The 6,609-nt window shown below is 43.0% G+C and overlaps 1 protein-coding gene across 1 annotated transcript in view; it reads right to left on the bottom strand.

The window, feature by feature from the left end:
- Positions 1-6,609, bottom strand: part of LMBRD2 (LMBR1 domain containing 2) — a 179,622-nt gene that overhangs the window by 108,719 nt on the left and 64,294 nt on the right. The window lies entirely within an intron of this gene.

Raw genomic sequence — 6,609 nt, 5'->3', positions numbered from 1 at the left:
GATACCTTCTTCCAGTGACACTGTGACAAACAAAAAGGGGATAGAGGAAGAAGCAAGAGCACATCAGGAAAATCTTCTGCAGTATGTGCTATGCTTCCTTCAATTTTTGTAATTCTGTAGTTCTGTAACACATTTGTTGGATGTATGCAGATATAACCACTTTCAGCTTTGTTTAGGGAAAAAGAAAAAAATAAAGCCAAATATGCACCAAAGCCAGAAACACCACAAGCATTTCCTGTCTATGGCCAAGTTATATATAGTCCATATATGAGGATAGAGACATGGCTATGTCTGGACAATCTGTCAAGTAGTCTCCTTATTCTACATGACAATTTCTCCAGAGCTGTCCACAAATTCCCATCTGCCTCAGTAATCACATACAAGTTTTGCTCATCTTTCACATACTCCATGCACTTCCTTTAGCTCAGCACAACTTTCCTTCTTCCCCTTCTGCCTCCAGTGCTCTTACTCAGCTGTACACCCAGACCCAGCTTGCTGGCACTGGTTTCTCTGCTTTATAACACAGTGCCTGGAGCTGCCTGCTCCTGCCTGCTATGTGCCCGCTGGGCTCCAGCCCCTCTGCTGCAGTCGTGGTGCCACACAGATGCCCTCCCATCTTTGCTTCTCCCCTCGTCTGTGTGCAGCTCATGCAAACACCTCCTAGCAGTATAAGCACTCCTTCCTGCACTATGCAAATGTCTCTTAGCTGTACACAAACAAACTTAGACTATTGTCAGTTATAACCATGAGTCATGGTCTAATTCTAATGATGGTGGAAAATGCTAATTACATCTCAAGGCAATAGTCATCCCTGGCTTAAAGCGTTAGTTTGTTTACCACATCTCCTCCCCCTTGTGCACATTCATTAGACGGGCTGAAAAAACACACACAAATGCTGGCAGCAGATGACCAGCTAGCTACGTGTGGGGAGGCAGGAGGAGTGCTTCTGCCAGGGTGCAGGGGTGGCTAAATGCCTGTGATGTGCACTGAAATCTGGGCTATGAAATAAATGTTGGAAGGGTGGCCTGACAAGAACTGCTGCAGGGACATGTGGCTGAGTCCAGGGCAATTTTTGGCAGGCAGAAGCTGACTATGAAACCATTTCTTCTGGCAGCAAGTGACGTGGTGATGCTGGCAAGGTATTTCTGTAGGGCAGGAATAGATCCCCTTCTCAGCTTCTTAGCAGTAGTGTTTATTGATTTGAAGGCCTGTATTTGTACAGCAATACAGCAGTGCTGCATCCTGGGGAGAGAAGCAGTTGGATTTTAGTCAGTACACTTTTAAATCAAGCTAGTTATCTCTGTGATTGTGGGGTTTCTGAAGCTATCATTTAAAAACAGATAAAATGTGATATAAAGAAGACTTACTACCTCTGTGAAGAATTATTGTAGAGTCAAACACCTCCCCATTACTGTGATCATGAAGCCACCCAAATTAGCACTCCTCTGTGTCACAGAGCATCGGCAAAACAAATCTAATGTACAGACACACAAGAAAGCAACTGATAATGCCAGAAAATGCAATTGCTAAATTATACCGACTGTATCATCCATTGCACACGCGACAGCTCCAGGTTTCGCGTCAGAATGTTTTTTCCTTGGCTTCTAAGCGCCACCTGCTGAAACACGAAGCCACGTGTCAGAGCCCAGCACTTGGACACTTGCTGATGCCACCACATCGTGCTCCAAAAAGTGGTGCTCAGATGGGACCTGCGTGAAAAAATCAAGCCCACAACAAACTAAGCAGTATTTCACTTATTTGTGAAGTTTGGGCAAATAAAAGCAAAAGACAGAGTTTCCAGGATTTCTTCATCTTTAAAATGAAGTAGGCATCAATGCCCACAGAAGAACTAACTCCAAAGCAGTAACTCAGAAATTTATCTTTTATAACCTAAGAATGAGAAAAACAGTGTTTACAAGTGTGCAAGGGTGATGGCTATATACTGTGGCTCAACAGACTCTATATTTTGCAAAAAACAAGCTCCTACACAGAATTTAGTTAAATGACTCTAAAGCAAGTGGATTGAGATTCTTTCATTGGGAAACAGAGCTGCTGCTGTGGGCTAAAAAAAAAAAAAAAAAAAAAAAAAAAAAAAAAAAAAAAAATATTTAAAAAAAAATGTTTTTCCAGTTATTGTTAAATGTTGACGGCATAACTTACATGTTACAGCAAAATTAGATTAGACCAACATCAGGACCATCAGTGAATTAATATAAAAAGCCCAAAGGTTTGTCAAACAACAGAAAAAATGAGACACAAAGCAGAAATCATTGATGAAAATGTCTAAAGGAATAAATCTATGCCACAAAGTTGGAGCTTCTCCAACACAGTCTGACAATTGTTTTTCCAGAAAATGTACATAAACTTAAAAAAAAACCTCCAACTTTTGAAAGCTAAAAAAAAAAAAAAAAGGGAGAGAGAGAGAGAGAAACCTGCAGCTCTGCTTTTCCACAGAAAACCAGACTTGATTCAGCTATCACAAAACCTTGTGCTTCCTTTCTTTCCAAGATATTCAGCAAAGGCTGGATCCTGTCCCCAGTCTCCAGCTGCAGCTCCTGTTGGGATCAGCAGCAGTGCTGTGAGCTGCTGGGGAAGCCTGGGTCCAGGTTTTGTGGAGGTGGGGCTGCTCTACCTGGGGTGGCTGCAAACCTCCAGGCATGAGCGTGGAAGCGGTGCTAGAGGCAAAACCAAGCTCACTTTGAAACCACAGGGGTTTCAGACTCTGCTGAGGCACACCAGTATGACCAGGGGGCTGCTGCAAACAGAGAGGCATCTTTTAGTCACCTGAGGACTTGGTGTTAAGCACAAGCTACTGGGAATCCTGCTTTCTGCTTCCCCTACAAGAGAGGAAAGCTAAAGAAACAGGGTGAGCTATAATCACAGTGATAATAGACAGTAGGCAGCTGCTGGCAGTGCCAGGTTGCTCTTGGCATTACCTTTTTTACTGGGAAGCCTCAGTGTGCTGCTGCTGCTGCTGCTCCCAGGGTGGAGGATAGGAGCTGCAAGACAAAAATCAGCAAAATCACTGGTCTTGCTCCTTCTGCCAGTGACAACTCTCTGATGGCAAAGCGGTGCTCTGCCCACACAGCTGCAGAGGTCTGAGGTAGCACCGTGTATAAGGAATTACATAAAGGCAAGTTGGCTTTTATACAGCAATATCCACAGGTGATTTCATCTGCAAGACTTTTGCTGCTGCCATCTGCCTCTACCAAGACAGCTTTCTGTCAGAAGAGCAGCAGAATTAATCAGATCACTGAAAATCTCTTGTGGTCTAGTTTCAAGAATATATGGCAGACAGTAGGGCTTGCATTAAACTCAGGTGAATTAGAATTTTGTTCCGCAGGAGACAGTATAAAACAAAAAAATTTCTGTATCACATCAAGCCAAAAATTTCCTCTCCTAGACAGAAACATGAAGCCACAGGGAGGCCAGAATGAAAATATAGTGAAGGAAGCTGCTGAAGTGCCACCATTCCCAGAGGAACACACCAGAGGAAAAGGCTGTCCCACACCTCTTTTTCCCTGTACTTTGTACTCTTTTGAGGTAGAGGGGTAGCGTCATCAAGGTGTTCTGATGGCTCATGCAGAGGCAAGAAGTGGGAGTAGAGTTTTGGAAAAGTTATAGGGAGCCTTTTCACTCTTTCCCACAGGGCTCTACCAACATTTTTGGAGCAAACTTCAGTGCAGGTTGTTGGGGAGGGTAGACCTTATTCCTTACAAGACACTGTGCCTGGCAGCAGGCAAAAACTCCACCTCTGGGACTGCCCCCCTGCCCTGCAGACTCAGATGTTCCTGTGGTTTGTGCCATCCTGTTCAGCAACTGTTGCACAATCAGAATGAAGAAATAGTGCTTTGAACATGAAGCACCAACCAAGATCTCCCATCTTGATGCTAGCACCAGATACAATGGTGTGCATTTTGTGCATATCTCACAAAATCTGCTGTGTGTGCTGTGAAGCCACAGGTGGCAGGACAGCATCACCACTGATCTCCTGCATCTAGCAGGTCTGTAACCAGCACACTGCAGCTGCAGCTGAGCAGGGGCCTTTCAGCTTCATTTTTGGGTCTCCCAGATCACAGAGAGGGAGAGGGAAGTTCTGAAGGGAGGCTCTGAGTACTTGGTGTTAGTCTTGAAAATCTCTCTTGTCTGGTTCAAATCCCTTTAACTTTCCTTTAATCCCTGAAAAGTGCTTCCTCTGAACATCCAGTGGGTGTGTGTCCAGTGTGCCATTATGGCTGCATGTTCCCCAGTAGAGATTTTACTATCTAACAGCTAATGCCTGTGTTTGTTCCATTAATTTGCACACATATTAATCAAACTATATTTTGTACAGGACAGATTCCAATTTGTGTTCTACGGTGTCTGATTACTAGTGAAAAATCATGGTTTTTATATTCCCAGATTTTTTTTTCACTGCAAGCACTCTACCTTTTCTGAAGTTACCAGTTGTTATTCAGACTACTCCAAGAGCAACTCTGTTCCCACAGAAGTGAAAGGAAACTTTGCTCCTGACTTCAAAAGCACCTGAAACCAGCCCTTGGAAACATGGTTCTGTACAAATGTTGAAATTACTTAATTGGGACCCATGTTCTCAGGAAACCTATCCAGTGAGCAATGAGGTCCACATGCAGGCAGACCTGAGCTGAGAACTGTTCTGAAAGCACCAGGGGTATACCACCAAGGTGAGGGGATTTAAGCTTTCCTGGATCACATCCTTCAAATCCCCACACAAACACCATTAGTCCAGCTCAGTGTAGAAATCTTGTCCTGAAGCATGGGATTTTTCCCAGCTGCCACAGGTTCAGCTAAGGCTCCCAGAAGCCAGTGACAAAACTTCCACTGGTTCCCAAAAAAAAGTACAGTTGCTTTCAGTACCAATCCTCTCTTCTGAAAATGTATATTGGTTTGGGATTTAATAAAATTGGAAGGTATTATTACCAAAGACAAACTGGCTGCAATTACTCTGATTAAAACTGCTACTTCCCTTGAACAAATATCAGCCTGTCAGATCACTGCAGGGTGTGAAGACATGAGATAGCAAGCCAAAAGGAAATGTTTCTTTCATTTTGTGATTCTCACAATCCATCCACATTACTTTCTTTCTGTTTCAAAGAGAAGACAGATAACATGACACCATTTTGTGAAATCAATTAATAAAAGAGAACTGAATGGATTCTATTCAAGCTGCCAGACCACATGCAGCCCCTATTTGATAGTAAGTCTATTTTTCATATATATTGGCATTTCAGTGCCATTGTAGTAAGTAAAGGCTCCTCTTACAATGGCTGGCAATCGTAAAGAGTTTCTCCACCAGTTTCCAGTGTCAACCAGTACACAATTTTTCAGCACTTTTTCTCACTGGTCAAGAAACTAATAGAGTTTGCACAACCTTCACCAAGGAATTGCAAGCAGCTATTGCTCATACTGAGATCATTGCTGGACAAAAGAAATATAAGGTTTGCAGAGCATCAGTGCAGCAAGCACTCAGGACTTCAGTATTATAACAGTTAGTAACCCAGGCTAAAAGCTTTGACTTCATCAGAAAGGCTGTTTTGAAGTCCATTCTCTAACCCTGTACTGCTTTTAGCTGGCTGCCAGCTTGAAATATAGCAAATGCTGCCATGCACAATGCATTTACTCTCTGCTACAGCAGCAGCTTCTCAGTCTGGGAGAGCAGCAAAATTATGAGAGAGGAGCAGAAAGTAGAAGAAAAAAGAAAAAGGTATCAAAGCAGGAAAAATTAGACACCACACACTTGCACACTAGGTTTTTTCAGGATTTTCTTTTTTTTTTTTCAATTTCTTTTGTGTACCATTTCCCCCTGTCTCTATGGAGAAAGGACAAAATATGATCAGAGACAGCCTCACTGATGGGACAAGAAGGGTAGATTCCCTGTTTTTATTCTACATCAGAAATATAAGACAAGAAGATAAGAAAGTTACAAGTTCTTAATTTAACATTAATGTAAATAAGTATTAACAATTTTCAGTGCAGGTATGCACAGATAACAGCTACTAGACCAGCAAACATTCCAAGAACAGAGAGAAAAAAATACTGTAACACATGTATCCCCTTTGAAGAAAAATATAAGTAAAATGATCTCACAGTACAGAAGTAAAGGAATCAAAGCAGGAGGATGGGAATGAAATCTGTAAGAAGATGCACAGAAGGTTCAAACATGGTATGCACAGGAAAGTTGTCTGTATGTCTAGTTGTGAGCCAGGGAATAAAACAGGGCTTTAAAAAGCATTTTGTATTTATCCTGATCCATGCCTCCCCATCTTCGATTGCCCCTCCAGACTCCCAGTACTGGGAACTCACATGTTCCCAGCAGCAAGTGTTGTATTGTGTTTTTATATCTCTGTAACAGTTCTGTAATGGTTTGCCCCTTCACCCCCCATTTTCTCCCAATGGTTCTACCCTGAGCTTTCCCGCCATTCCCTCAATACCAATCTCCCTGAAAATGCTCAGTCATTCCCGTGTCCCCTCCCTGGCACCCTGTCTATCACTCGGCTCCATCCCACTCTCCCAGAATCGTCCACCTCGGGCATCGAGTGAGTGGACAAGGGCCAGGGGTCCCTTGTCTCCTCATTGGTTTGTGTGTCTGTC

This window comes from Vidua macroura, chromosome Z, assembly GCF_024509145.1.
Source record: "Vidua macroura isolate BioBank_ID:100142 chromosome Z, ASM2450914v1, whole genome shotgun sequence".
Lineage (NCBI taxonomy): Eukaryota > Metazoa > Chordata > Aves > Passeriformes > Viduidae > Vidua > Vidua macroura.
The sequence above is the reverse complement of the archived record's forward strand: the minus strand, read 5'-3'. Positions and strand labels throughout refer to the sequence as shown.